Below are 18,029 nucleotides of genomic sequence, written 5' to 3'. Positions count from 1 at the left end.
TAATTAACAAATGTTTCAGGACCTTATAAGATACTAACATTTCTCTACTGAGCCTTGCCTCTTTATCATATTATTGCCTCCATAGAAGTTGAGACAAATGAACTTTTCTTATTTCATATTGTCCCCTCCTCTGCACAGTATCTCAAAATAGACTTATATACGAAGATAGAAACCATAGCTTTGATGTGGGAGAAAAACCTAAAATATATACTAGAAGTAGACTTCCTTGAGGAGTTATTTACAGTTTCTTAGAGAAGTATTTTAATCAAAGGGTGTGTCTGTTCTCGTGTGTGGGTATGTGTGCGTTCACGCACACACACACACACGCACACACACACACAACCGTATTGATTCCTGTGGTCATTATCAGAACGTTTCCCTCTCTTCAAGTCTCCTTCAGTCTTAGGAGATGACCTTGACTCCTGTTTTCCTGATAATTTCAAGGTGATCTAATAGGACCTCTCTCATGTGATCTCCTTTCCACCTAATTAGAAAACTTTCCTCCTCTTTTATCAAAAACTCGTCTATCCTTCTTTCAAAAGGTCTCCTCTCTAGCCCATCCTCCCTCTTCTTGAACATGTCATCTGTTTTTCTGCTTCTCATGCCTGCATTTCTTCCTTTCTACCAGTTTCTATAAGGATGCTCAGGTTTCTCCAACACTAAATAGAACAGCCATCCTTTTCCTTAGACTTGCTTTCACTCGGAGCTGGACTTCTGTGCGTTTCCTTTACTCTACTGCCACACTTACGATCAGTCCCTTGTGCTGGCAGCCTTCAACTTCCTCATCACCCATCCCCTGCTTCCCACTTAAAACACTTTCCACTCTGAGATGCCCTTTCCACTCTGAAATGCCCTCCAAGGTATTTTAGTGACCAAGTCTGTTAACCCTCCACCCCCCCCACCCCACGCAGATTGTTGACCTTTCTAAAGTATTTTTTTTATTGCTTTACAGTTGTCAGCTTCTGCCATCTTCCTTTTTGGATGAGGTCCATGTGTATAAGAATTAGTGTGTGGCCATCAGGTTTTACCTCCACCTTTTTTGTCTTGGAGGCAGTTTTGTGAGTGGTAAAGAGCTTGGACCACAATTTGAATTGTGACTCAACCATTTACCAGCTGTGTGACTTTGGGCAGGTTTGTGAACCTGGGACTGTCTCATTTACCCTCATCTGTAAATTGAGGATAAAAGTAATACCCACATGGCTGTATCGTTGTGAAGACTAAATGAGTTAGTACGTGGGAAATACTTAACAGTGCCTGGCATAGGGTAAGCAAACAAGAAACTTTAGCCTTTATTGCCAGTTGAGTCCCTTGTCGAGTAAGCGAGGTTAATCATCAAATAGCTCCTGTAAAATGAAGCGTGGATACGTTCTTCAGTAGATGAATTATGTATTAAAGACTGTGTTTTACCAGTTTAAATGGCCAGGAGCCATGAACACGGCAATCTCAACATGTGGGAGTTTATAGGGATAGTGTGTAATCTTGCACATTTGAAAGGTGAGTCGGAGCCCTTTTGTAGGCAGATTCCTACAGTGACAAATGAGGGGAGAATTAAAGCCTTCTTAGAAGAAATTTGTCATTGGTTTTGTGAACAGCATACTTAATTTACGCACACTTGATGAGGGCAGGGACGCGGCTGTTTCAGGTCACCGTTTGTATACCAGTTCTGCACTCGGCCACGGTAGGCACTCAATAAACTCATGAACGAAATACACATTTGTGAACAAACATGTCTATGCTTTGTTGATTGTAAGTTGTACACATAATGCAGGCTTTGTGTGATGAACTGATGATGGACAAGGGAACTCTTGTCCACAGAGTGGGATGGGGGCTTGCAGGCTTTTCTTCTGATTTTTATTGGACTTGAGGGTGAGCATCTTCAGAAACTATGCAGGCAATGTTTGCTACTTGGACATGCCTCCCTCTAAGCCGATCAGGTTCTCTGATTCCTCTGCCATTCCCTGCCCTTATCGCAGCTGCTGGATCTGATCTCACTGTGAAAATAGTGTTTCCTTTCTACTGACCCATGGGGTTCAGCATTTGATTAACAAGTTTCCAAGTTCTGAGCCAAACACCTAGGTAAATCCACCCGGATGCTGCGAGGATCTGCGGTAATTTACAACCACTGCATGAGCCCTGTGTTGAATGGCACGCTCTTTGTAAGGGTGTGGTGTCATTTTTAATGCTGGTTCCAACATCGCTCCTAGCTGTGCGGTGTGTTGACTCCCATACTTGATGACATTGACAGTCAGGAGAGGAGTGACTTTAGTTGCCGCTGCTGAATTAAAGAAAATCAGATTTACAGTATAAATGGATTTTGCTGTCTTCAAACTAGTGACCTTGGGATAGATGTAATCCTTTGATGCTTCCATCGATGTTGCTATGGCCCCAAACATTTCTGGAATCCTTCTTTTTAAGTTGTCTTCTGAGCCTATGGCATATTCTTGGGAATATTTTCAAGTCTGACAAATATTCATTCTTTGTAGGAGGCTTTGATTTTTGGAAAAGGGAAAGAATCACTGGCATTGAGTCCAGCAGCTAAGGTGGGTGATGGAACCAGGGAGCACTGGTCCTGTCCAAGGCAACGTAGGATTTTAGATGTCTTTTCATTTATGTCATAAGACTGGTACGTTTTTTGTTCTGAACAGTGTTTCTTTTAAAAATAATGTTTCAAATTATAAACATATCAAGCCTATAGAATACTATGGGACTCTGTTTGACAGACAGGTGTATTTCCAGCACTGATGTTTAAATGGATGCTAACTTTTTTTTTTCCCAAGCGAATTAGTTTGTGTAATGAAGACTATGGTGTGAGCTTAGTCTTAAACGATGCAGGTTAAACATTAACCAGCTCAGACCACAAACCAGATGTGAAGATGATCTCAGCTGTGCCTGGGTCAGTGTTGCACTGGAAGAAAGGAATCCAGGTGACTGAGTTTGCATTCTCTGGCTCAGCAGGGAGTTGGGTTTTTTTTTGTTGTTATTAAGACTTGTATGCCTCCCAAACAAGCTGGGCATAAATTTAATTCTTCATTAAAATATGGGCAAAAAACTCAATTTTTACCTAATTTCCAAATTATATAGAAAATTTTAGATATTCATATTTGTGATCGGATGCTATTTGCTCTATTTGTTGGCATGTGTTCTTTCTTCTTTCTCCAAAAAAATACATTTTAGGTATTCCTAAAACCCTACCCCGCCCCATGCCCATCTGTACCCACCCTCCCTCTGTAGTCATACCTCTGCCAATCCCAGGTGTGTCTAGGCCTTTTGGAGGGAGTGTTTTAAAATGGACATGAATTGTATTATACTGTATGTTTCCCTCCGACAATATTTTGGAGATTTATCCATGTCGATTTGTTTAACTGCTCTATAGTATTTCACCTTCAGAATTGTTTTGGCCATATCAGGCTCTTGACACTTTAAAATATGTTTCAGGAATGTGGAGCCCTGTTTTGCTTTGTTGGAATTACTCAGACGTTTTACAGATACATTATGAAAATTTGTCTTATGATAATGGGTCTTCTCACCCACAAACATGTTATACTGTGTTTATTTAGTTCTTTTTTAATGTCCTTCAATAGAATTTCCCAATTTTTGGTATACTTTTCTTACCTATCTTTATTGAGGGAATTTGTAAGTATCCCATACCCTGTATTTCTGTTGCTTTTTTTTTTAACTGCACCAAAGGCGTATCCTAGCTTTATTAAAGAGTCCGTGCCACAGTCAATATAAAAACACAAAAACTGCCATCAGTTTAATAATAATAAAAAACCCCCAAAATGGAAGACTGAGGGGGCAGGGAAGAGGCCCCTGGGCCAGGGGCATAGGGAGCCGTGCTCGTGGCAGCAGGCCTGGCAGCAGGGCCCCCCGGTATTGCTGTTGCTACGAGGTTGGGGGTCAGCGATTGTCCTGTGGGAGTCATCGTTCACCTGGGTCGAGGACCCTTACTTCTTCTGGGGTGTGCTCAGCTTCTGCATGCCCCGAATCTTGTCCAGCAGGCCAGAGCTGAAGACCTCAGTGGGTTTGTAACAGTCCACCAGCGGCTCCTTGACCCTGGCAACTCGGGTGTCATCGCCCTCCACGTCCAGGAGTTATCCACATCAGTCTCCAGCTCCGGGATCTCCTCTTGCTGGCAGGCGAATGAGCTGCTCCAGGATCCGCTGCTCCAGGATCCACTCCTCCAGGTTAAGGCGCTTCCGTAGCTCCTTGCGTTCCTACTTGACCATGACCTTCCCTTGGCGCCTCATTGGGCCCTCATTGTCCGTGGTGCCCGGGCCCTCGCCTGCGGCCCCAAGGGGTCTCCAAAAGTAGACGCAGGGCCCTGGGCCGCCAATGCCCGGTCCAGGGGCTGGAGCAGCCAACGCCGCGCCCCCCGCGGGGCCACTGTCAGCCCTGGCTGCCGCTGGGCCACGTGCGTGCGTCGGTCCCCTTCCTGCGCCGCCACTTCCAGGAGGGCCGCCGGCTGGCTACGGGCTGCTGGCTCGGCTTAGCCCGTGAGCTCGGCTCAGCCTGGCTCCGCGCAGAGGGTGGCGGAGGGGGCACCCGGGGCCAGCTGCAGCGTGCGGAGCCCCCGGGCCGGCCCTGGCCTGGTCACGCCCCCTGTGTTTGTGCTGTTAATGGCATCTTTTTATTATGTTTTCATGTTGTTGCTAGTGCGTAGGAACGTTACTTGGTTTTGTATATCTTGCTGAACTCTCATTTAATTTCATGGTTTTTCTGTAGATAGTCTTGCATTTCCTATGCATATGGATATATAACTTGTTGATAATGACAGATTTTTTTTTTTAAGTTTGTGTGACTAAAGGAAAACCGTTCTTCTACTGACAACACGTGCGTGGATTTTCCACACATTTCAATTTTCTGTGGACCAACTGGATGGCCTACAATTTAATTCAATTCTGGCATTATCGACCTTCAGATGCCAATCACAAGTCTGGGCTTCCCATGCTTTTGACTAGTAGGTTCCCATGACCCCCTCCTGAGTTCAGTAATTTGCTAGAATGGTGCACAGATCTCAGGAGAGCGCTGTACTTACTATCACTGGTTTACTATAGGGATACAACTTAGGAACAGCTAAATGGGAGAGATGTATAGGGCAAGATATGGGGGGAGGGGTACACGGGGCTTCCATGCCCTCTCCAGGCACGCCACCCTCGCAGCACCTCCATGTGGTCACCTACCCAGAAGGTCTCCAAACCCTGTCCTTTATGGTTTTTATGGAGGTTTCATTATATAGGCATGATTGATTAAATTCTTGGCCATTGGTGATTGAACTCAATCTCCAGCCCCTCTCCCCTCTCCTCTGGTAACCAGCTTCATCTGCCAGGAGTCACCTCATTAGCATAAATTCACCTGTGGTTAAAAGGGACTTATTATGAATAGCAAAAGACACTCGTCTCACCCCTATCACTCAGGAAATTCCAGGGGTTTTAGGAGCTCTGTGCTAGGAACCCGGGATGAAGACCAGATACATGTATTTTATATCACAGTAACTTTCACTTATTTTTCTTGAATTAATGTATTGGCTTGGACTTCCACTCTAATACCTGTCTTTGTAAATAAAGTTTTATTGAAACACAGCCACACTCTTATTGTCTCTGGTTCCTTTTGCATTACAACAGCAGAGTTGACTACTTGGAACAGAGACTTTCTAGTTTGCAAAGCCTGAAGTACTTGCTATCAGGCCCTTTACAGAAAGTTTGTGAACCCCCTCAACAGTGTTGAACACAGGAAGCGATAGTAACCTTTCTTGTCTCATTACTGACTTTAAAAGGAGAGCTTATAATGCTGTGCCATTAAGAATGATGCTATCCGTGGGCTGGTTAGCGTGTGCCCTTTATTGGGTTAAGAAAATGTCTTTCTAGTCTTAGATTTGTAAGAAAGGTTTTCTTGTTTGCCGAATTTTGTTGTTTTTAAGAAATCATAAATTAATGTTGAGCTTTATCAACTGTGTTTTTGGCATCTGTGATTGGTTTTTCTCTCCTTTTAAACATACCTAATTATATTCTCTTTCAGAGTTTTCTATTATTTCTAGTTCTTAGAGGCTGGAATCCTCTGGTTCACTGTGCTTTTATCACTTGTGAGCTTCCTGGGTCTGACTTTTCTAATTGTCTGTAGCATGGGTTGTGGGAGTTTTGCTCTCATTTTTCCCATGCCCATCGTTGGCCCAGGACCAATTTTTATGCTAATTTCTTAGGTTGGGCATTTCCAGACTGTAGCCTAAATTTGTACCCCAAATTCTCCAGAGGTAGAGGTATGAGGTTCAAATTTTTCAGGAAGCTTTTAGTTCTCCTCTCCTGAAGCCAGAGATAGACAAGCTAGCTGAGCTGGTAGGGAAATACTTTTCAGCCCATTTTTCCTGGAGTTGCAGCTCTTTGCAGGGCCTCGCATTGGGCAGCACCCTCCTCTCAAGGGCTTAGCCTCCTGTTCCCATGTGCTAGTTGACATCTACACCCTTACTTCCCCTGGATCAATGCTTATTCTATTCCTTCCTCTGTGCTGTGGTCCCCCTCAGCCCCAGGAGTGGCTGCCCAGTTGATTCCTCTGCTTACTTCTGGTTTTCAGTTGAGGCTTTGTTTCTGGTACCTGGTAATTTCCTATTCTTTATTGCAGGTTCAAGTATGCATTTAAAAAATTACTGTATCTGGGGCTTCCCTGGTGGTGCAGTGGTTGAGAGTCCGCCTGCCGATGCAGGGGACACGGGTTCGTGCCCCGGTCCGGGAAGATCCCACATGCCGCGGAGCAGCTGGGTCCATGAGCCATGGCCGCTGAGCCTGCATATCCAGAGCCTGTGCTCCGCAACGGGAGAGGCCACAACAGTGAGACGCCCGCCTACTGCAAAAAAAAAAAAAAAAAAAAAAAAAAAAAAAATTACTGTATCTGGATTTTTTCTTAATGGCCATTCTGACTGGTGTGAGATGTTATCTCATTGTAGTTTTGATTTGCATTTCTTTAATGATTAATGATGTTGAGCATTCCTTCATGTGTTTGCTGGCAGTCTGTATATCTTCTTTGGAGAAATGTGTATTTAGGTCTTCTGCCCATTTTTGGATTGGGTTGTTTGTTTTTTTGTTATTGAGCTGCATGAGCTGCTTGTAAATCTTGGAGATTAATCCTTTGTCAGTTGCTTCATTTGCAAATATTTTCTCCCATTCTGAGGGTTGTCTTTTGGTCTTGTTTATGGTTTCCTTTGCTGTGCAAAAGCTTTGAAGTTTCATTAGGTCCCATTTGTTTATTTTTGTTTTTATTTCCATTTCTCTAGGAGGTGGGTCAAAAAGGATCTTACTGTGATTTATGTCATAGAGTGTTCTGCCTATGTTTTCCTCTAAGAGTTTGATAGTGTCTGGCCTTACATTTAGGTCTTTAATCCATTTTGAGTTTATTTTTGTGTATGGTGTTAGGTAGTGTTCTAATTTCATTCTTTTACATGTAGCTGTCCAGTTTTCCCAGCACCACTTATTGAAGAGGCTGTGTTTTCTCCACTGTATATTCTTGCCTCCTTTATCAAAGATAAGGTGACCATCTGTGCGTGGGTTTATCTCTGGGCTTTCTGTCCTGTTCCATTGATATATATTTCTGTTTTTGTGCCAGTACCATACTGTCTTGATTACTGTAGCTTTGTAGTATAGTCTGAAGTCAGGGAGCCTGATTCCTCCAGCTCCGTTTTTCGTTCTCAAGATTGCTTTGGCTCTTCAGGGTCTTTTGTGTTTCCATACAAATTGTGAAATTTTTTGTTCTAGTTCTGTGAAAAATGCCAGTGGTAGTTTGATAGGGATTGCATTGAATCTGTAGATTGCTTTGGGTAGTAGAGTCATTTTCACAATGTTGATTCTTCCCATCCAAGAACATGGTATATCTCTCCATCTATTTGTATCATCTTTAAATTTCTTTCATCACTACTGGGCATATACCCTGAGAAAACCATAATTCAAAAAGATTCATGTACCAAAATGTTCACTGCAGCTCTATTTACAATAGCTAGGACATGGAAGCAACCTAAGTGTCCATCATCGGATGAATGGATAAAGAAGATGTGGCACATATATACAATGGAATATTACTCAGCCATAAAAAGAAACGAAATTGAGATATTTGTAGTGAGGTGGATGGACCTAGAGTCTGTCATACAGAGTGAAGTAGGTCAGAAAGAGAAAAACAAATACTGTATGCTAACACATATATATGGAATTAAAAAAAAATGTCATGAAGAACCTAGGGGTAAGACAGCAATAAAGACACAGACCTACTAGAGGATGGACTTGAGGATATGGGGAGGGGGAAGGGTAAGCTGTGACAAAGTGAGAGAGTGGCATGGACATATATACACTACCAAATGTAAAATAGCTAGCTAATGGGAAGCAGCTGCATAGCACAGGGAGATCAGCTAGGTGGTTTGTGACCACCTAGAAGGGTGGGATAGGGAGGGTGGGAGGGAGGGAGACGCAAGAGGGAAGAGATATGGAAACATATGAATATGTATAACTAATTAACTTTGTTATAAAGCAGAAACTAACACACCATTGTAAAGCAATTATACTCCAATAAAGATGTTAAAAAAAATAAACGGCATTAATGATGATAATAATTCTCGGTGCTTATAGCAGGAATGTTTGGATGGGTATGTCATCTTAGCTCAACATCTTGCTGAAATGAGGGATCGCCATTTCAATGCAATTTCAGGATTCAACACCCAAAAGCAAAACAAAACCCAGTAAAACAAAAAGCAAAACCCCAAATCGGATCCCTAAACGAACTAATCATGAACTAGGCAGCATGCAGAGTCCTCTGATCTTAGCTCATGTAATTCTTACGAAGACCCCATAACTCTTTGCCAATGGAGAACTTGAGTAACTGGCCTAGCAGTTTGTCAGGGGCAGAGCCAGGCAAGGAACCTAGCTTTATCTGACATTTCCCCCTCTTAAGTGGCCTGAACATCAGTAACACTAAGTATGAAGTGTGCCCGTTCTCAAGGTGACTAATGTGAAGGTCAATGCTATTTTCCATCTCATATAATATATTCCTAATATATTTACGCAGTTGTCTCACCTGGTAATCCAGAATAGAATCGTGATTGTGTTTGTCTATGAGAGTTTGCAGTTTGGGGTGAGTTTAAATTAAAGAAAAATCTGAAAAGCAGTTGCCTAGGGGCTATTAATAGTTGCAAAAAGGAGCATGAGTACACTTCCTTCTGAGCACAGTAGAGCTCCATTGTTTTCCATGTTGACTTTCGAGAAATGTACCTTACTCCCAGTCTGCTGAAACATGTTTTAAGGATGTATTGTCATGCATGTAGTTTCTGGAAGGCCACAGACAAGTGAATTTTTATATCCCCTCTTGGTTCATTTGCTCATCCTCTGAAATCAAGGCAAAGAAGGAGTCAGTGGTCATTATAGTTTGTGATTAGGAGTTGCAGGTGGCTGACGTTTTGGTCTCAGGTAATGGCTGAGGATGGACCCCAGGGCACTTCACCTTGTTCACAATCTAATTTAGCAGCACAGCCTTAATTTGAGTCGAAAAGTGGCCTTAGGGATTTTTGCTTGGTGCTTGCATGAGCATTCTGGAACGCTGTATGTTACCTGATGCTACCTGAGAGGAGGTGCTTGGGCAGTCATGGCTTCTCTGAGCCCGCATCTACATGGGGGAGGTTGAGAAGTGGCAGAAGTTCTATTCTACCAGCAACATAGACCTGTCTCACTATGAAGTTGTGTTAATGGCTTTGCCAAGAATTTTCCCGGTGCACAGTAGGCATATTTGCTGGAGGAGCTGATCTTGCAGTCCCTGTATATCTGGAGCAGTCAGTTATGAATCTGCTAATTAGCTTGATGTTTGGTCTCCCAGCTAAGTGAGCTCTTGTGAACTCTGCCAGAATCTGGATTTCCAAATGATCTGACGAGAGGAAAGGGAAAGATTGGGCCAAAGAGGCCATTACAAGTTAATTTCATATTTCAGAAGTTTACTCAGCCCTAGCGCCTGCCTTTTCTGTTGCCACAAAACACCCATTCTTCCCCTTTCATAGCTGCTGACCCATCCGTGGGTGAAGTGGTTTTGCCTCCCTTTTTTTGTTTTCAGTATTAACGTTTGAAAAAGCCTCTGGCCACATGGTGCAAGGTGTGGCCCTCCCCAGGGGCACATCTCACCTCTCTTCCCTGCGTGTTCCAAGGTTCAGCACTTCCCATCTGCCTTTCTCTTTACAATTTTTTGAGATACTCACCAATAAATGCTAATATTTACTGAACATGTTTTATATGCGAGACACTTTTAAAAGCACTTTAATAACAACGCTAATATTACTGAGCATCTACTGTATGCTAGGCGCTGCCCTAGGCACCGAGGATGTGGAACAAGCTCCCTCCTGGAGCACATGTTTTATTAGGCAGACAGCCAGACAGTACAACCCATCAGTAGACAAACATATACTATGTCAGATAGTTACACACGTGCTCTGAAGGAGAAGCGTGTAGGAGCTGGCCAGGGAAAGCCTCTCTGACGGGGGGGAGAACAGAGTCTCCAAGGAAATGAAGGAATAAGCCCACTGGGCCTCAGATCTTCTCCTCCCCAGGTCTTGCTGACTCAGACAGAGCCAGTGGCATGGGGAGCCCCTCCCTCCCTTCTCTGCTCTCTGCTCATGGCACCACTTTCTCCCAGACCGCAGCCTCTAGGCCTGAGTCCCCACCCTTCCCTCCTCTTTCCTCAACCAATCGCCAGGCCTCATTGACTTTCTTTGGAAATCTCTGGGGCATCCCTTCCACTGCCTTTGTGAAAAGGAAACCCCTGCCAGCTGAGCGCTTTGCCTGTCCATTTTAGAATGACTGTAAAGGCCTCCTAAGTGTTCTCTCTGGGCTGCTAGCCTCTCTTCTCACCAATCTGTCACCGCCCAAGTGCTGGCACATACACGCCATCGTTTGAGTGCTTATTCCAGGCGGGGCACTAGATCCCCATAGGAGCTTTATTATTATTATTATCATCCCCATTTTACAGATGAGGAAACAGATTCCCTCAAGGTCACTCACTGATCCAATAAGTGGTTAAGTCAGAATTTGAACTCAGGTCCGACTGAATCCACAGGCCTCTTCTAGCCAGGAGCCCAAGCTGCCTCTACCCTGCCCTTGTATGTATCAAGACCCTGCTTTGATCGCTCCTTTGCTTAGAAATCTTTCATGCTTCCCATCATCTGTGGGGGAAAGTCCAACCATTTTGAAATAGTTTTCAAAGCCTTTCATAACTGGACCACGCTTCACCTGTCTCCCCGTTTTATATCTGAGTTCTCTCCTGTGACAACCTCTTCCGGGCACACACAGATGTGTCCTGTTGGCAAACATGGCTACACCTGTGCTCACAGGTGGGTGCTTTTTCACTCCTTCTGTGTTAACTACTCTCCACGCCCCAGCTCAGACTGCATCCTCTCTTACCTTCATTTGTGTCCATCTTTACCTCCAGCCTCCACCTAGTTAGGAGTGTCCTGCCTGTCTTAAGCCGATCCTGATGTCATAGGATGCACTGGGCCATCCTTTGAGCACCTGTAGCTCTCTTAGTTCTGATCCCCAACTGGCCATTCCCGTTGATTTCCTTAGTACTTTCCCACATGTGATCCTAAAATATTGAGAAAACTTATATGTCCAAAATGAGTATAACTTTCTAAGTAAGAGTCTTGGAAGATACATACTTATTTCACTAAACCTTCTCAGAGCTCAAAACACATTTGGAGGAACCCCCTTTGCTAAACTGCCTTACAGCTACCCAAGAAAGCCAATTTCCTTCTTTAATAACTGTGACTCATTCTTGGACCCACGATGACACGAGTCCAGTTCATTCACCCATCTGAATCATCAGTAGGGACTCCATTTAAAATTAGACAATTTTCCTAAATCAAATCCATCCTCAAGAGATTAAAAGTAGATATTCACTAGAATGTGCCCTGGGAAATTCTGAAATAAGAGTTCTGAAAATGTTGGTTTAAAATGTCAGGGGCTGAAACTAGGAGAAAAGCAAGACTGGAATGTTCCTCTTATTTCTTAATTCATTGTCCCTCACTTACCTGCTTCTTAGTGGAAGAAAAGGCAGAAAAGGAAGCATGGGAAGGAAAAGGGGGACTAATCAGAGGCAGCTGGAATCCCAGGAAACAGTTAAAACTCACAAAAAAGAAAATGAACAAAATTTTCTCCTGAATCCAAGCCTTCCTTAGGGGAGGATGGAGCAGGAAATTTCATTCTGAAAATGGAATGAGAGCTGGTCCGGTGCAATTGGAAAGATGGGTATAGAGGCAGGAAGAATGTGGTAGAAAGACCTAGGGACCCTGGAGCAAAGGAATGCCATTTATTTGCAAATAATTCTCCAGAGTTAAGGGAGGGGATGGCATAGAGGGGGAGGCTGGGGAGTAGAGGGCTTTGTCCAAGCTGGATCAAGACCTTGTTCTTCTTCACTCTTCTGGTTACGTGCAACTCCTCTACTCAGCAGTTGTGTCGACAGTGAGCTCGCTGAGAGCTGCCACTGAATTTTATTCTATACACGATGTACATCCAGCACTTAGCACTTGTCTGGCCCCTAGTAAGGACTCAATACATATTTGCTGAGTGAATAAATACAAAATACTTTGTTGCTGGAAGAGGTTAAGGCTAATTCTGCTCTGTCATTTCTGGTAGCGGCCACCAGGTGGTGCCTTCCCAAGAGCAGGAGCAAATGAGATCTTGAATCTTGGGTGGAAGGCTTCAGAGAAGCCTTAGGTCTCACCCGGAACCCTCACCGAGCGCGCGCCCTCCAGCAATTCATCACACTTTCTTATTCCTCTGTTGAATGTGCCTGCAGAGTTCAGACAAGTGGCTAGAACCAAGTTTCTTTACTTGGAGTCAGTTTCACAGGAGGCCCACAAAAACCTTTCAGAAGGTTTCATTTACGGCTAAACTTTGGGATGTGAGACCAGTTCCGCCCCAGGCCTGTGCTCTGTCACGTGGGTTCCCGTTGTTCCCAATTACCCCCTATTCTTCAGGAGAACGTCTACTCCCATGGATCCTGTATTTTCTCTGAAATTCTTCCCCAGAGTCATTTATGGCTTCACACCCAGACCTGGCAGCCTGTGGGTTGAAGTGCGCGGCACCCCTGCCCACTTTAAGCTGCTGCCTGATGAGTCCCTACGCTGTGCCTGTGGTTTATATGTTCACATTCTCAGAACAGTTCCACAAGATGGGCAGAAAGCAGGATAGCAGCTCAGCAGGCTTAGGCAGCCTTCCCAGAGTGACACAGCCAGTCCAATGGAGAGAGGACTCAAGCCCAGGGCCCACAGGCCTCGCTGGGATTCTTCTTTATTTCCGCCCCCCCCCACACACTGTATTTTATTTTTACAAGAGATACATAAACTGACACCAAGCATTGTAAGTGGATGGCCACAACAAAAGCAACAATGAGTGCAATTACCACACACGGAACACACTCACTATGTCATAATATTGACATTCAGTCCAGGTCCCTCCACTGTAACAGCTCCTTTACTTTGCAGTGAAAATTGATTTGTATATTTTTTGCCTCTGAGTCCTTGTGGGATTTTTTTTTTTTAATTCAAACAGAAAGTCACAAAAGTTATAATCATCCTCATCATTTCACTCGGTCCTTGCTGGGATTCTTATTGCATTTCACATAGAGTGAGTGCAGTTTCATGTATCTGTATGTCTGAGGTCCAGGGACAATAACAATAATAATAGCGACTTGGGCAAAGCAGCAGAATGCATGGACTTTATGTTTGAGTGCCCCCTCCAAAACGTACCTGTCCTGTGTCTCACTGCCTGGTTTCTGCTATATAAGTTGCAATGAATTGTACAAAGTTAATCAAATAAATAGATCAGTATAATGCACTTGCTAAATAGTGTTTCTTTTGGGAGAAGATGATTTAACTCCGTTAACCGTCACCAGGCATGGGGGATGTTAATGTTGGGAGTATCAGGAGTGGTTGGCCTGTGGGGTCGGGGTGCGGGGTTGGGAAGAAGGGAGGTGGGAATCCAGATCACAGTGGGGGCCGAGGTGAAGGGCGGGCTGGAGGAAAGGGGGAATGGGAGGATTTGGAGTCAGGAGCGCCTCTTGAAGTCTCTTATCTCAGACCTTACTCTATTCCTTTTTTTGTGTGTGTTATGCGGGCCTCTCACTGTTGTGGCCTCTCCCATTGCGGAGCACAGGCTCCGGACGTGCGGGCTCAGCGGCCATGGCTCACGGGCCCAGCCGCTCCGCGGCATGTAGGATCCTCCCGGACCGGGGCACGAACCCGTGTCCCCTGCACCGGCAGGCAGACTCTCAACCACTGTGCCCCCGGGGAAGTGCACTCTATGCCTTTTCATAGGGCTGCGCCTGATCACCCTGGGCTTTATGGTCTTGAATGTCTTCTTTGAGCCTTTCAGAAATTTTCCACGTAGTAATATACAAGATTTATGCTTTTAAACACTTAACATGCTAGAAACTGGGCATTGTTTCCATACTCCTCAGAGGAGACTTGGGAGATACTGTTATTCTTTCCTCCCACCCTTCTTTCAACTAATGAAATGGAGATTCAGGAAGGCCATAAGCTAGGTAATGTTAGAGCCAAAATTCAAAGCCAGGACTGTGTGATTATAAAGCCATGCACTTAACAGCTGTCTTGTGCTGTGAGAATAAAGTGGCAAATCTTAAAATAAAAGCACCAATTATCAGTAATCTAGCAACCCCCCGCCCCAAACCACTGATTGATTCATTCAACATGAATGTGCCAGGTGTAGTAGATACGGGGGATACAGGATGAATGAAACAGGCAAACCAAATTGAATGGAGTTTACTTTTAGAGAATAATAGAATAAAAGTTCTCTCAAACTTAGGAAAAGCTTGATTGTTCCATAGCTATGGTAACAAGTAGCCAGCGGAACCAATTTTAAATCTGTTCACTTGGTCCGCACCAACTTGTCTTAGTGAAAGCTGGTTTTGAAACCAACCAGTGTTGGCCCCCCAGTTCTGAAAGTCAACCAATCAGGGATGGATGCTCTCCAGAAAACCTGCCAATCGACATCGGCCTTACCTGAGCACCCACCTGTTGTCAGCCCAGGAATGACTCTGAACATCCGTGAATCACAGAGCTCCACGCTTTCCAAAGCCCTCTATGAGATCCGTCACCTGTTCTGCTTGTAGGGACCTTTTGGCCAGCACAGCTCTTCCATATTATCTAGCAATTTATTTAGCAATAAATTCAGCCTTGTAGTTTGATTTCAGATCCTGAGTAGTGTTCTCATTGTCCTTTGACAAAACAGGCAAGTACACATGTCAGGGAGTGTCTGGCTACAGAGAAAATAGCACAGGTAAGAGGAGCATGACAGGATGGAAAGCTCAGGAGAACCTGTTTGTTGCGGGAAGGTTTGTGGAGAGACTGGAATGATTTGAGAGAGGTCCAGGCATGCGCAGATCTAGACCTAGAGCTTTTAAGGGGCCCTGAGGAAGAGAGGTCGCCCTGTGTTTTGGGAAGGAGGAGAAGAGGAGGCTGATTCTCCAGGGCTTTGGGAGTTTGGATTTTGCTCCAAATGTAATGGAAAAGCAGGAAACTACCCAGGGATGGACCACGTCCTCTGCTTTAAAAAGGATGTGCACATGTTTGCACATGTGTGTACACACTCATGTTTGAAGTTAGGTTCGAAGGTCCTTTAGGTCTATCACAGTGTTTATGACCTTGAGCACGTGAATCAGGATGCCCTCCACTGTGTGCTGTTGCCCCTGCCCACACTTTCCCATTGTGAGTCCCAGAAGTGGGGTGATTTCTCTACCACTGATGGGGTCCAGTGACAGGCTATCAGTGATATAAAAAGTACAGGTCTAAGAGATGATTCACTTCATTGTAAAGCTGCTCTATTGTGTCAGGTACAGAGTCTGGGGAGGCTGGGGCCAGAGTAAGGCCCCAAACTACTGTGAAACCTGCCCAAGTCCAAGTTGGGGTTGGTCTACTCCTAAATACATTAGCCAATTGTTTTTCTTAGTCCTTACATGTGAAGCTCGATGTCTGTTTCTCAAATAGGATTTATCCTGATCACCATTCTTACAGAGGGGATAGATGCCCATAAAAGACTGACATATGCTCTCTTTTTATTCCTCTTAACACAGTTGTTGCTTCAGTGAGATCACCTGACCATCTTCTGCTGGGAGTGTTTTTGTTAATTCATGAAGCCTGATTTCAATTGCCGTAGGGGGATGAATGTCACACGTGCTCATTGTTTTTGTTTGAGAACTGCCCCTGCCCTGGGGGACCGCGTGCCGGTGCTGCTGGCTTTTGCTGACAAAGCCATTGGATTTACACTGCTGTGTGATGACAAGGCCAGCCTGGCAGTTTTGTGGGGCTGGGTAGGCTGCTCTTTCATTCCTGGCTGCTTTGCTCTTCCAAAAGCATTAACTCCAGTTCAGATGGAAATCATTCTCCTTTTCATCAGCCCCAACTTCTGAACCCCTTCCTTCAGCCATACCTCCAGACTGCTTGGACACGTGGGGATGTGTTTTGCTTATTCATGTTTGAATTGCAGTCTGGTTTGTGGATACTCCCTCACTAGATTGGCAGTTGTTTGCAGAATTCCTGAGTACCAGTTATACTGAGTAGCAGGAAATGAAAAGACAGGCAAGGAACTAGTAGAGCCCAGAGCATAGCCCTTTATTATTCTTCCTTCTTAGCTAATACATCTTATAGTTATCTCTGGAAGGAGAATTTATTTAAACATACAAAATACTGCGGCTAGTGACTTACGTTTGTTATCATAATAGCACTGCTAATGCTACACTTCAAGGTGCAGTGAATAAACCTTTGGAGAAATATCCTCATAATATGGTTTCAAAGGACATGCATCCTTCTGGAACACATTGCTAAAGTAGTGTTTAAATTAGCACAGAGAGATCCTATTCTAAGGCTGTGTTTGTGCTCCATTGTAATATGTCTGTAATGGATATGGAAGTCTTATGTGTGATTCAGTGTGGGTAGCTGAACTAGCGAAAGAAGACGTATTTGTTTGGCTTTGTGGCTCTGGTGAAATTCTCAGACGGACGGTATAGTTGAAAAATAAACATAGGTTGACTCTGGGTTGACTCGCTCTCTTCTCATTGTTGCTTTTGGTCTTCTAGTGAATCAAAAAACAGGTACTCTTCTTGAAGTCTTTCTGCCAGTTCCTCATTTATAAGTCCTGTCGTAATTGAAATACGGCCTAAATGGTTGGAGTCATAAAAAGTAGAATCCCTGGACTTCCCTGGTGGTACAGGGATTATGAATCTGCCTCCCAATGCAGGGGACATGGGTTCGTGCCCTGGTCCGGGAGGATGCCACATGCCGTGGAGCAACTAAGCCCGTGCGCCACAACTACCGAGCCTGCATTCTAGAACCCACGAGCCACAACTACTGAGCCCACATGCCACAACTACTGAAGCCCATGCGCCTAGAGCCCGTGCTCCTCAACAAGAGGAGCCCACCCACCGCAATGAAGAGTAGCCCCGTGCACCGCAACTAGAGAAAGCCTGCGTGCAGCAACGGAGACCCAATGCAGCCAAAAGATAAAAATAAATAAGTTAATAAATTAAAAAATAAACAGGCTGAATTTAGTCCACAAGCCACGTTTAAAAAAAAAAAGTGGGGCTTCCCTGGTGGCGCAGTGGTTGAGAGTCCTCCTGCCGATGCAGGAGACATGAGTTCGTGCCCCGGTCCAGGAGGATCCCACATGCCGCGGAGCGGCTGGGTCCGTGAGCCATGGCCCCTGAGCCTGCGCATCCGGAGCCTGTGCTCCACAACCGGAGAGGCCACAACAGTGAGAGGCCCGCGTACCGCAAAAAAAAAAAAAAAAAAAAAAAAAGTGGAATCCCTATGACATATGAGCCAGTTTCTAGCATCGTACTGGCTCTTGATGTTGGGGTTCCATTGCCAAGTTAGGATTATAATTTGTTAAGAATCTCCTGTCATTGGGAATAATCAACAGTGGATGGATAACGTGTTGGATATGGACATTGCTTGCAAGTCACAGTGCGCTTGTAAACATTATTAAGTGTCATCTGTAGCAGGAACCAGT

General features: G+C 44.6%; 1 protein-coding gene and 1 pseudogene across 1 annotated transcript in view; one reads left to right on the top strand and one right to left on the bottom strand.

Annotated features, from left to right (window-relative positions):
* Positions 1–18,029, top strand: part of RGS6 (regulator of G protein signaling 6) — a 537,436-nt gene that overhangs the window by 43,687 nt on the left and 475,720 nt on the right.
* LOC136143036 (protein phosphatase 1 regulatory subunit 14B pseudogene) lies at positions 3,945–10,898 on the bottom strand (annotated as a pseudogene).

Source organism: Phocoena phocoena, chromosome 2, assembly GCF_963924675.1.
Source record: "Phocoena phocoena chromosome 2, mPhoPho1.1, whole genome shotgun sequence".
Taxonomy (NCBI): domain Eukaryota; kingdom Metazoa; phylum Chordata; class Mammalia; order Artiodactyla; family Phocoenidae; genus Phocoena; species Phocoena phocoena.
The sequence above is the reverse complement of the archived record's forward strand: the minus strand, read 5'-3'. Positions and strand labels throughout refer to the sequence as shown.